The sequence below is a fragment of the Xenopus laevis genome, chromosome 4S (assembly GCF_017654675.1).
Source record: "Xenopus laevis strain J_2021 chromosome 4S, Xenopus_laevis_v10.1, whole genome shotgun sequence".
Classification (NCBI taxonomy): Eukaryota; Metazoa; Chordata; class Amphibia; order Anura; family Pipidae; genus Xenopus; species Xenopus laevis.
The window spans coordinates 56,143,139-56,156,668 of NC_054378.1; the positions used below are offsets into that span (position 1 = coordinate 56,143,139).

General features: G+C 38.9%; 1 protein-coding gene across 4 annotated transcripts in view; it reads right to left on the reverse strand.

The window, feature by feature from the left end:
* The window catches only part of il34.S (interleukin 34 S homeolog), a 29,239-nt gene extending 16,575 nt beyond the window's left edge, over positions 1–12,664 (reverse strand). For 2 of the 4 annotated variants that reach the window (XM_018260639.2, XM_018260638.2), the window contains exon 1: positions 12,274–12,662. The gene's annotated coding sequence lies outside the window, so the exon portion shown is untranslated. Of the gene's footprint in view, positions 1–12,273 lie in introns of all 4 variants that reach the window. The other 2 variants (XM_018260640.2, XM_041561264.1) reach the window with 2 other exon arrangements.
* Positions 12,665–13,530: the final 866 nt, after the last annotated feature.

The window sequence follows — 13,530 nt, forward strand, 5'->3', positions numbered from 1 at the left end:
TAGGTCTCTACTCCAAGTGGTATAACTGCTTCCTACATAGCAACTCTACTGTATCTTAAAAATTTGGTGTTCTGGTCAACCATTTATACACCACTGTTTAAGGGTTATGGTCTGCATGTGCTGAGTTTTTTCAAAGGCTAATAGGTCATACCTAGGCATCTGGGTAGCAAAATCGTAAATTGTTTTTATTTGTTTTAATATGTTTTACATTACAAATCTGTGAGAGGAAATTATTTCATTGAGCATAAAATTATCAAATCATAATTTGACATTTGATCCATTGTAATGATGTGTGTATAGCTTAAAAGTTTCCTGAGTGCTATACGTATGTGTGTTGGAGTTCAGGTGGAGCCAAAGTTATTAAAGTGACCTCTATCCCTTTCTAACAGCAGGAATGTTCCATTAACAGATGGTAGAGAGTTGAAAGAAAAAAGATATTTATGAATTTCAAATTCTAAGAAGAGTGCACCCCTAGCACCCGTCACACACACACACCCCTTAATGGGTACTAAAGCCCCTCTTGGCCTACTTGCAATGTAAATAATGACCCTTGAGCAAGCAATTATTTATAATGTCAAATAGGGTTTATAAATAGGCTTTATAATTTTTATACTAAATTCCCATGAAGTATTGGTCTGCATTTTATCATTAAAATTTTCTTAATTATGTCTATATTGCATTCATTTATTTTGCACCACGTATTGTCACGTATTGACAATAAAGTTAACTTGAATCTTAAATCTCTCTTAATGGAAAGTAGACTGTGTGTAGCCTGTATGAGGGAAACAAAGGGTATGGACTAACATTTCTTATTTGTAAAAAATTCAATGTTGGGAGTTATGATTATGTACAATACAAATTTAGACAATTTTACACAACAGCACACCTGGCTCCTACTTCAGTGCTGCTTGGTGCTCAGCCCATGGCATTAAAGCCCTCCCATTACCAGGCAGCAAAAAACTGACCTGCACAACAAGTAAATGTTTTTAATATTCTCCTCAGATGTTTTTATTTGCAGTCTGTTGACGCCAAAAACATTTTCCACAAAATATCATAATAAATGTAAACTAAAAAACTGGTTCAGAGCAGCATTGTGTGTGACCCACAATAACTACAGTGACAGAATCAATACAAATGAAAAACACATTCAACACGATTTACACGGGGAGTTTTAGGGAATTTCTGTTTTACATGATAGCTAAGCACTGAGACAAAACAGAGACAAAACACTTAAAAACAGTCAGAGTTAGATTTACTACTACTATATGGTGTCCCTAGGTTGGAGAGAGTACACTGTACCCTAAACACACTTGCAACCCCCTCCACCCCACCAATTTCCTCTCGCTCCTACCCTAAGTAAAGAACATATTCTGGCATAGGCCTTTGTGGTCTTTCAATAAATCTGGTCCTATTTGGAATTAAATAATATCCACAGTGCTGTACATACATACTACAGACAGGGGAATGAACACAACAATCATAATATACATGTAAATATATATTTATAATACACAAAAGCCATAAATATCCTGTAAATTATATCCTTATAAACGGTGAGTTCTGATGTCATCAGTTATAAACGGTGAGTTCTGATGTCATTTCTGTCACATGACTCACTGAAACTTGTGTATTATAATAAATAAAGTACCCCCAGTTGTAAAATATGAGGATATTAGAAGTTACCTCGGAGTTCCATGACCTGTATAAAAACACTCGGCCTTCGGCCTCGTGTTTTTATATGATCATGAAACTCCTCGGTAACTTATAATATCCTTATATTTTACATTACAAGAGGGGGTACTTTATTCACTATATAATAGACAAAAGCCATGAATATCTTGCAAATTATATCCTTATAAACGGTGAGTTCTGATGTCATCAGTTATAAACGGTGAGTTCTGATGTCATTTCTGTCACATGACTCACTGAAACTTGTGTATTATAATAAATAAAGTACCCCCAGTTGCAAAATATGAGGAAATTAGAAGTTACCTCAAGGTTCCATGACCTGTATAAAAACACTCAGCCTTCGGCCTTATGTTTTTATATGGTCATGAAACTCCTCGGTAACTTATAATATCCTTATATTTTACAAGAGAGATATATAAAAATATAATCACTGTGCCAGCCAATAGGCACCACCCCTGATTACCTGGGTGGAGAGAGGGCCTCGTTGGAGTTTCTTTACGCACTGGGCCCCTCTGAAGATTTTCTGCATTATTGTGACTTGTGTCTAGTTGAAAATTGGCTTTTCTGGGATCGAGGATATTGACTAAATACACCATATTCAAACAGTGGACAGTACACATAAAGGCTCAGTTTGTCTACATTGCAGCACTTAGATCCTAAATTTGTGCTCAGTTCCTCTAATAAATTACAGGCAGGTTATTTGGGTCTTGTTAAAATTAGATTGTAAGCTCCACGGTGAATGATGTAGAATTTAAGACCACTGTTACCCTACCCAGAATTGGTTGACAATCAAAGATAATGCCAACTACATGGTGTTTGCTAGTCCGAGAAGTTACAATAAAACCCTGGTTAATTTCTAAGCAACTGAAGACCTTCTCACATTGGCAAATGTTGATGTATATAAGTCCAACATCAGGAGAACACTGAACAGCAATGGTGTGTATGACTGGGTAGCAAGGAGAAAGCCACTGCTCTCCCCCAAAAAATATTGCTGACCCTCTACAGTTTGCTGTGTGTGGACAAATCTGAAGGATACTGGAAGAATGTTTTGTGGACAGATAAAACCACTCTATTCTAGCTTAAAGGAAAACTATACCCCTCAAACAATGTAGGTCTCTATAAAAAGTTATTGCATAAAACAGCTCATGTGTAAAACCCTGTGTCATGTTAATAAATCATTTTCATAATAATATTCTTTTTTAGTAGTATGTGCCTATGGGTGATCATAAATAGAAAATTTAAAAAGTAAGGACAGCCCCTGGGATCGTATGATTCACGGTGCACACAAACAAACCCAACAAACTATATATGTTAGGTCACATGAGCCAATTAGCTGGCAGAGTTCTGTCTTTTGCTTCCACACTTCTTTCTGTTACAGTTAGAGTTGTAGTATTTCTGGTCAGGTGATCTCTGAGGCAGCACACAGACCATCACGAAATGGTGGCTCAAGGCAAGAGATGTAAAAGGGCAATATTTACTTAAATATATATTCAAGTTTGATTGATTCTTTAATATGCCACTTAAAATTTGATCTAAACTATCTGTTGATCAAATATTCATTTTGGGGGTATAGTTTTCCTTTAAGATCTTTATTCCATCTGTGAAACGAGGGGGTGGGAGTGTTCTGGTTTGGGCCTGTTTTGCTGCATCTAGGCCTGAATGGTTTTGCCATCATTAATTGAACAATGACATTCTAAACAATACCAGAGAATGCTAAAGGAAAATGTCAAGACATCTGTCTGTGAACTGAATCTCAAGAGACAGAGGGTCATGCAGAAAGATAATGTTCCTAAACACACAAGTCGTTCTACAAAAGAATGGTTAAAGAAGAATAAAGTGTATGGTCAAGTCCTGAGATTAATCCAACTGAAATATTGTAGAAAGACCTAAAGTGAGCGGTTCATGTGAGCAAAAGCAACAACATCCAAGAGCTGAATCTGTTCTGTATGGAGGAATGGGTTAAAAGTCAATGCACAGGACTGATCAACAGTTTAATTGCAGTTATTGCTACACAAGGGGGGTCACACGGAATACTGAGAGCACAATTCACTCACTTGCTACACCGATATGTTATGGGATCATTTTCTTTCAATAAATACACAACCAAATACAAACATTTTCCATGGTGGCATACAGCACACAATCCATTTTTTCATAATGTCCTGGAAAGAAAACTACATTGTTTATGACACTTTCAAATCAAGGTCATTAGAGATGATACAGTGCAACTGGGTTTCCAGGAATGCTATACAGCCAATTAGGCACATGCCAAGGCACATGGTGCTAGACTGTACAGTATGCTGGGAATTTACAAAAGAGCAGGGTTGGCAAGGTTATTATAGAACTATATTGGATTTAATAGCTTGCATTAGTTGTTAGGAATTTGGCTTCTCTAGGCAGTTGGTGTAAAAGGAAGTTGAACCTTATTGAGCTTGGAAATAATGCAATAAGAGTGGATTAGACCTTGCTGGTTATTTAGGAAGTAGAGACATTATCTGTGTGATACAACATAATGAAAATTACTCAGAATGCTTTTCTGATGTTTTTGAAATGTGCCATAATATGTTTTCTCCTTTTGTTTCCATACTAATAGAAGTCAATCACTGCGAATATCATGAACATGTGGCACAAGCCATTCCACTACTATCCTGTAGGATGGGCAGGAATTTAGAAGTTCGTGTTAGCATCTCTGGTCACATAGAACTGTATTTGTAGCACATGCTATGTCATTCATTTTCATTCCTGTTATCTATAGTAGAAAAGATATTCAGTATGTTAAAGAACACTAATTTAATAGTGCAAGGATGTATTTTTAGGTCCAGATCTATAGGTTAAAGGAGAACTAACCCCCCTACCAAAAGCCCCCCTAAACTTGCAGGCATTGCACCCTCCCCTCTACCTCCCCGCAATGTGCTTTAGTGTAAAGAAAAAAGCCCTTAAAAAATTCTGACCCTTGAATGCACTACCTACACAATTTTCATGATTTATTGCTTTCAACTTTCAACCACCCAAGTGTTCAGGACAGTACCAATCCATAATACACTCCCACAGTTTATTATACACATCCCCAGCTTAAACTGTCCCTGAAAATCCCCAGTTAACTTGTTTTTGAAAACATCCACACTTGCATGGTAAACATTTTGCAGTGTTTATAAAGAAGCATTTGTGACTGAGCCATATAATAAATCATCCCTGTAATTATTTAGCTGTAGCCTTTGAAATATGCAGAGGTAATAGACACAGGGAGAGCATACAAACTCCTTGCAAAATGTGACTGTGTCCAATTAAATCAGTATAGGGCCCCCTCTACAGATATGGCATGGGAACAACTATCCTCTCACAGCTTTGATACACAAAATAGCCATAAAGGAAAATGAAATCTACATATGTGAAGGCAGAGGAATGATCACTTGTTTTAATCACTGTTGTTTGCATGCCTTCAGTTTTACAGGCAGAAATAACCATCTGGATCCCAAGTCAGTTTTCCCAGTTGTGACTTTCTGTATAATCTTTTGGGTAATGCAGACATGATTAAGAAAAAAGAAAAATTGTGATCTAATGTTGGATAACAACAACATGTATTGCAAAAGCCTCTCAGCTCTGCATTTTAATGCCTACCAATCATTGTGGCATTGTACCAAATGGAAATATGTGTGTTGTTCCAAGTCAGAGTTTCCTAACCTGAGTCCTCATATGCCACCAATTAGAGATGAAAAACATACACGTGCAGGATAGGAAAGAATCAGAACAATATTAGGAATGAATTTCCACACATTGTAAAGTGTGATTGTATTGACTTACCCCGAAACCCCGGGCCGGTGCTCCTATCAGCAGAAAACTGCACTGGTCCGGGGTTATACCAGTGAGCACCACTGAGCGATCCACTTCCACTTCTTCTTCGTCTTCTTTCTTTGAATTTCCCGGGAAAGATCGATCCGTGGTGCTCACTGGTATAATCCCAGGCCAGTGTAGTTTTCTGCTGATAGGAGCACCGGCCCGGGGTTTCTGGTAAGTGAATACAATCACTTGGGGGTATCTAACATTTGGCACCCCCAAGTGTACGATGCCTTTACTTCTCCATTAACAAGATAAGAGCCAGGAATTTCAATAACAAAATTGCACTGCTTTTATTATCCTTAATGTTTGAGCACATATTTAGTGCACTTCATTGGCACATGGATGAGACTAAACTGATTGGCTTTTCAAATTTATATCTCAATGCCAGAGGCATAACTATAGAGGAAACAGACCGCTGCAAGTCTGCTTGTACTATAGCCTATCTACTAACCTCTCTCTAACCATTCTACTACCCCCGCTGCAATCTATTCCCACATGTGATCAGGCGTGCTATGGGGCTGGGTAAGTTTCTGTGTGTGGGGGGGGGGCAGCGCTCTACCATTACACAGCTGCAAAAATCTGCAAAATTCTGATATTTGTGTGATTAGTGGAGCAGTACAGAAGGTGCATGAAAGAGGAAGTGGAGGAACCAAGGTAATAACAATAGGAGGGGGGGCCAAGTAGGACCTTGACTAAAAAGTAATTTCAAAATATATATTTGAAACAGCTAATTTTCCTAAAGTTTTTTGGGGGTATAAAAATATTTTGCTGTGAGTACCACTAAATTCTATTTCCCGGTAGCAATAAACCCAGAAATTTTTTAGAGAAATGCCCAAAACAAATCCAGTAGAGCTTGAGAAACACACAATGACAAAATGATAATGTAACAATACAAATATATAAAAAGTCTCTAATCTTATAGGCTTCCCACCATAGGCTTCCCACCAGTCCCCATTTCAGCAGATCGGACATGTTTTAGAATCTTGGTCCCTGGGGAAAAATGTCCCCAGGAAACACCCCTGCCTTAACCCATTAAATGAGAATTCAACCTTTAATAAAAAAAAAACCCCGTACCCCCACCCCACGTAGACCCCCCTCCCTCCTCCCCCCAGCCTAACTGCCCCCCGGAGGAAAATGCCCCATACTGTATATACACCCCTTGGCACACATACAGGCATCGGAGTTCCACAAATCCATCTTCCGGGGCTTCGTGTCTTCTTCCGGTGCTTCGGCAATTTTCCTGAGTTTCGGCGCATGCGCAGTTGTCGCAATTCGGTAAATTGCTCCAACTGCACATGCGCCGCCATGCCGATCTCCCAGTCAGCTTGCCAAAGACCTGGAAGATGGCTGCATGGAACTCCAATGCCCAACAACCCAAGCAACCCCGGGATGTTATTTTGAGGTTACATTATTATACCTCTAAAGAAAAGATAATCCTGGCAACTCGAAATAAGCGAGACTTTCTTTTTAAAACTGATACTCTGAAGATTTTCAGCGATCTCTCACCCGCCAACCTAGCCAAAAGACAGGCCCTGAAATCGACAACAACAGCACTAACGGAGCACCAGAGAGACATAACTATGCCTTTGTTCACCTTAAGTTATACTGCCAGCTCAGTAATAAGTATATTTATGGAGAGGAGTGCGGCAGTTCTCACCCAGGCCGGGCTGCAAACCCATGACCCCCCCACTGAAGGGCCAGTGTCCCCTTCACTTGGAGCAAAGCAATCTGATTGATACAGCGCCACTTTTCCTTCAACCTAAATTGTTTTTTTCTATGTTAAATTTACTGTTTGAGTCATCAGTTACCAAAATGAAAGTTATGTGTATTGTTCTTGATCCGAGCTTGGGGCCCTATGGAAATCACTTAAGAGGAATATTGTGTGTTATAAGCATTTTGATTCTCAGGGATATGGCTAAGATAGTCACTTTGAATGTAAAGGGCCTCAATAGTATGCTGAAAAGATATCTGCTTTTTTAGGAGGCACGTAAGCTTAAAGGAATAGTTCAGTGTGAAAATAAAAACTGGGTAAATAGATAGGCTGTGCAAAATAAAAAAAGTTTCTAATATAGTTAGTTAGCCAAAAATGTAATTTATAAAGGCTGGAGTGAACAGATGTCTAATAAAACAGCCAGAATCCAACTTCCTGCTTTGCAGCTCTCTAACTCTGAGTTAGTCAGCGACTTGAAGGGGGGCCACATGGTACATTTCTGTTCAGTGAGTTTGTAATTGATCCTCAGCATTCAGCTCAGATTCAAAAGCAACAGAAATGACCCATGTGCCCCCCCCCTCAATTCTCTGATTGGTTACTGCCTGGTAGCCAGGGTAACCAGTCAGTGTAAACCAAGAGAGCTGAAAAGCAGGAGGTAGTGTCCTGACTGACTTGTTATACATCAAATCACTCCAGCCTTTATAATTTGCATTTTTGGCTAACTAACTATATTAGAAACATTTTTTATTTTGCACAGCCTATCTTTTTACCCAGTTTTTATTTTTACACTGAACAATTCCTTTAAAGCTGACATAATACTAATTCAAGAAACTCATTCCCGCCTCTCAGATTCCCCTAGATTGCATTCCATACATTATCCAACTGTATATCTAGCTTATGCTCCCGTCAAAAAAGCGGGAGTGGCGATTATAATTCACAAAAGTTGCCCACTACAGGTCACTAAGACACAAGTAGACCCTAAAGGGAGGTACTCTATATAATTTTGCAAGGCCTCCTCAACAACAGAAAAATTGTTCTATCTTCCAGGAACTTCAAGTCAAATATGAGCTAAGCAATTCACTGTACTACCAATACATCCAGCATTTTGCTCTTGAAATGGTAGGACCCCAGGCACCCACAGAGCTTAAACCATTGGATATGATTATGGCAACCAGAGAGTCGAGGAAAGGACTTATATCTGATATTTATGGTATACTCCACTCAATTTACCCAGCGGTATCATCAGAATGTTGGAGACAATGTGGGGAAATGGGGACTCTATACCACATTTTCTGGACATGCCCTCTCCTGGAAGACTATTGGAAAGCAGTGCTAGCTCTACTAGAACCCCTATTGGGTCTCAACTTACAGCTAAACCCATATACCTTCTTGCTAGGGTCTCCGATTCCAAAGCTCAAAAAGCATGGCCAGAAATTGGCTAGCCTGATATTGACCGCCTCCAACGGGCTCGCAACTGGAAAAAATCGCAACCTTCTACAGTCACTGAATTAAAGCTGGCAATCCAGGGCATACGACGGATGGAATATCTAGCAGCCTTACACAGCTCTCGTCTACCAAACTTCGAGAAAGTCTGGTCTCCTTGGGACATACTGCACCCCCTGACAACATAGTAATCTGTTCCCAGATAAGGAACCTTCTTATAAAGAAGAGGATTCACATGGGTCACCCCTTTGCTGGAGGTAGGCAAATCACAATATGCACAGCTTGTTTATATGAAAAGTCACATGTTCTTTTATCATTTTCAAAATGTAACAATATATTGATATATCACGCATAATGTCAATGAGTAGATGTTGTAATATAAAAATAAAAACTCAAATTTAAATAAAGAGTTAAAAAAAAGATACACAGTCACATAACTAATAAAAAAAATCAGAAGTGTTTGATAAATTGCAGGATTATGTGACAAAGGAAAGTAACAAATTTCAGTGAAAACCACTTGTGTTCAGAAGTGACAATGGAGGTGAAATCACCAGACACAACTTAAGAGAATTTCTTAAAACAATTTATGATAGAGCATCAGAAGTCAGTCCCATATAAGCTATCTAAAAAATACTGGGGAAATACTGGGGTGAAGCAGAACTAAACAGGCATGAAACCACCATATGAACTCTGGCAGGGTGAAAAACCAGGTGTGAAACACTTCAGAGATTTTGGTAAAGCATTTGATTATATTCCAGAAAAGAAATGGAAAGTATCGTTGTTGGATATGCAGAAAATTCCAAAGAATCCAGAATTCTGGATCCAAAGATTGACATGGCAACAGTGTATCTTTTATCAAAGACGTTAAGAGATTCTGTAATGACTTCACTTCAACCAAGACCAGAACAGGAGAACATACTGAACAAGTATATACATCTCCTGAACAAATAGTTAAAGTTGGCACTGAATTAAACACCACAGATGAGCAGAAACGACCAAGCCCTGACCCTGAACCAAGACTTTAACAAGAGAGAACTAAGGCAAGCTATCTGATTTTCATACAAAGCAATTACAGCCTACATATCTGAACTTACATGTTGAGAAGACATATCACAACTTCCAGAAGGGAAGCCAGTAAATGGATAAAGGCTGCTGAAGAAAAGATTCAATCTTTGCATAATAACCAAACCTGGAAGCTCACAGAGTTGCTAACAGGAAGAAAAGCAACTGACTGTAAGTGGACTTTTAAAATCAAGTATAACACTGAACTGGTACAGTTGAGAGATACAAAACAAAGACAGCTTGACTTACAGTATTACCCAACTGAGGACATGGTGATATGCAGATATCCTTACCAAGCCTCTACCTGCAAAGAGACACTTGGAACTGTTAAAGAAGATTGGTTTATCCATTTAAGCCATTTGCTGTTGAGAAGAGGTGTTGGAATCTATGCAACAGCATGTGTGTGTATGTGTGTATATATATATATATATATATATATAGTCAACTACAAGAGTCCTCAACAGGTATTTTCAGAGTATCTATGGCAGGAGAGAACCACTGATTCATTCCTTTCTGCCCCAACATTTTGGAAACAGAAAGAGGGACAAAAAGATTTGCCTCACAGAGCACAGCAATTTTTTTGAACAGGCCCATTTTATGGCCTCACCCCCTAATTACCATGTCCATTTTACAAAATTTAGCAGGTTATGAAAGTCTGAACACATTTCTGTGGTTTTTAGGGTCACGTTTTATGTTTTATCACAGTTTTGCTAATGAAAGCGAATTGCCCTTTAAGCTGGAAGTCACAGTTTCCCCAAGAGACCTGCTTATCATAAATAGTTACTTATTGCTTATCTTAAATTGTTACAAATGTATCGAAGTGCACCTGCCACGTATTCTGGGCCTTCTGCCAAAAGCCAATTACGTTTTAGAAACTTTGTATTTTTTTCTGGCTGTTCAAGGAGATCAAAGAGAAAGTCCGAACATTTAAGTAACAATCCGGGACTGCAGCTTGCACTGTCAAAATGGAGACTGTCCTGTGAAAAACAGAACAGTTGGGAGATATGCTAATATTGCCCATAAATTTTCATATGATAAACCATAAAATAACATTTTCTTATGGAGTTGAAACTGGTTACTTGTGTGAGAAAACCCTCGGTTTGTAATAGAAGTTTCTGGGTTTCTTTTCAGCTGAACAGTATGACCAATTGACTCCCAAGGTAAATGGAAATCTGCAGTGCCATTTTTGTGTTTAATGTATTAGTAAAATACCAATCTTTAAAGATAGAATATTATTTACATTCTCAGACAGTTATACCAGACCTTTAATCCTGTACCATAGATTTGTGGTAAGTGATATGCATGTCATCAGATACTAGAGCTAAGATCTAGCCCTGTAAACATAAGGCTCAGTACACCATGGCTTTATGGAAAGCTTTATCTTATGTTGCCTTTAGGGCAGAGACACATGGTCAGATTCGGGGAGATTAGTTGCCCTGCGACAAATCTCCTCTTCTTCGGGGCGACTAATCTCACTGAACTGCCTTCCCGCTGGCTAAAATGTAAATAGCCGGCGGGATGGCACTCAGAGCGATTCGTTTTCCAAAGTCGCCCGAAGTTTTCTCGTGAGGCAAATTCAGGTGACTTCGGCAGTGCCAGATTTCTCTCCCGGGCGCCCGAGGCCTCTGGGTCCTAACGTCCGATATCGGCATACACCATTCCCCCTCCCCCCGCAAGTGCGCGTCATATCGCTGGGGAACGCTGCATTCCCCATACATATCAGGATGCGGCTGGGCGGCATGCCGCCCCTAAAATTTTGCCGCCGTAGGCCCAGGCCTTTGTGGTAAAGTAAATTAACACGCAAAAATTGTCTTGTCTGTTTTATGGTCCATTAAGCTTTGATTTTCTGTTTTGAAAAAAGGACCAGTTTTCAAATATAACGCAATTCATGAGGCAGCATCAGTACTAACAACAGTAATAAGTTACAATGGAGGGTAAGAAAGATTATCGATTTATCATCTATATATCTATATGTCATGCCATGTAGTGATTGCTGTGATAAATGTGTATTGTTCAACAATGCACTGTGTTTTGCTATGGACATACATGTTCTCTTACATTAATGACCAGTTATACAATAAAGGTATGAGACCTGTTATCCAGAATGTTTGGGACCTGGGGTTTTCAAGATAAGTGATCTTTCCATCTCCAAGTCTACTAATTAATTTAAACATTATATAAACCCAATAGGATTGTTTTGCCTCTAATTAAGTTGCATTATATCTTAGTTTGAATCTGGTACAAGGGATTTTTTATTATTATAGAGAAAATGAAAATTAATTTTAAAAATCCGAATTCTTTGATTAAAATGAAGGCAATGGAAGACAGCATGACCACGTGAAGATAACATGACCACATTCAACCGAGTAAAACCTGTAAAGGGGAAAGTTGGGATTTAGTCTTATGAACCCTGGTATAGCATTAAACTTACAAGTCATGTTGCTTCAAGTAAATGAATGTTCTTTGTATCTTAGGTAAGTCAAAAGGCTGTCACTTCCATGGCCTTATGCTGTGCATGTTAGTGCACTCACCTTGTTCTGTGTGATGGGCAGTATGAGATCCACTCGTACTGTTACTCACTTGGTGCTTCCTCCCTAGATCCTGTTCTCCTTTCTGATGTTGTCCAATTGTTGCAGGGCCTTCTATATCTTCCCGTTAAACAGTGTGTGTTGGTATGTCCTGTCTGAGTCGGATGCTTCCACTGTCTGGATTTCTCTTTCGGTACAGAGGGTTAGATAAGGGGTCACTAAGAGGGAGGGAGCAGTAAACAGCAGACATGCAGAGAAAGGAAAGGAAGAGAAGCTGTGACTGTTCCTCCCTCTCCCGCCTTTCCCAGCTGCTCCAATGTGCTGCTAAATCATCTCAGCTCCAGGAGCCCCAGAGTATTCTCAAACTGCAAAGTCATCTTTCCAAACTCTGCCCGAGCCCATTAGAGACTGATCTGGTTCCCGCTCAACTATCTGTAACTTCCAGTTATACTTAGTTACTGTGGCTGTTAGTCATCTTTCTTTTCCACTAAAGAACAGTACATACTGTGTTTGCTCTAGCTGCAGTCATCCAGTTGATGACCCATTACTATTCACTAGTATGGCCCATTACTAATCTGCAGATTATCCGATTATTAAAGGGAAATCATATTCCTGAACAACATATATATATATATATATATATATATATATATATATATATATATATATATATATATATATATATATATATATATATACATAAAACAACTCATAAGTAAAACCGTGCTTCATGTAAATAAACCATTTTCATAATAATATACTTTTTTAGCAGTATGTGCCATTGGGTAATCCTGAATAGATAATTGCCATTTTAAGAAATAAGGGCCACCCCCTGGGATCCTACAATTCACAGTGCACACAAACAAAGCAAAGAAACCATACCTGTAAGGTCACAGACATCTGTATTTTGATCTCCCAGGCTGTACAGAGAATATCATAAAATGAGGGCTCAAGGATATAAAAGGGCAACATTTACTGTTTGGTAAGATTATTTAATATGCCACTTAATATGATGTAAACTATCTGTATCTTAAGGGGCCGATTCACTATCTTCGAGTGAAGGATTCGAAGTAAAAAAACATAGAATTTCAACGTTTTTTTTGGGCTACTTCGACCTTCGACTACGACTTCGAATCGAAGTAAAAAAGCATTCGACTATTCGACCATTCGATAGTCGAAGTACTGTCTCTTTAAAAAAAACTTCGACCTAGTTCGCCATCTAAAAGCTACCGAAGTCAATGTTAGCCTATGGGGAAGGTC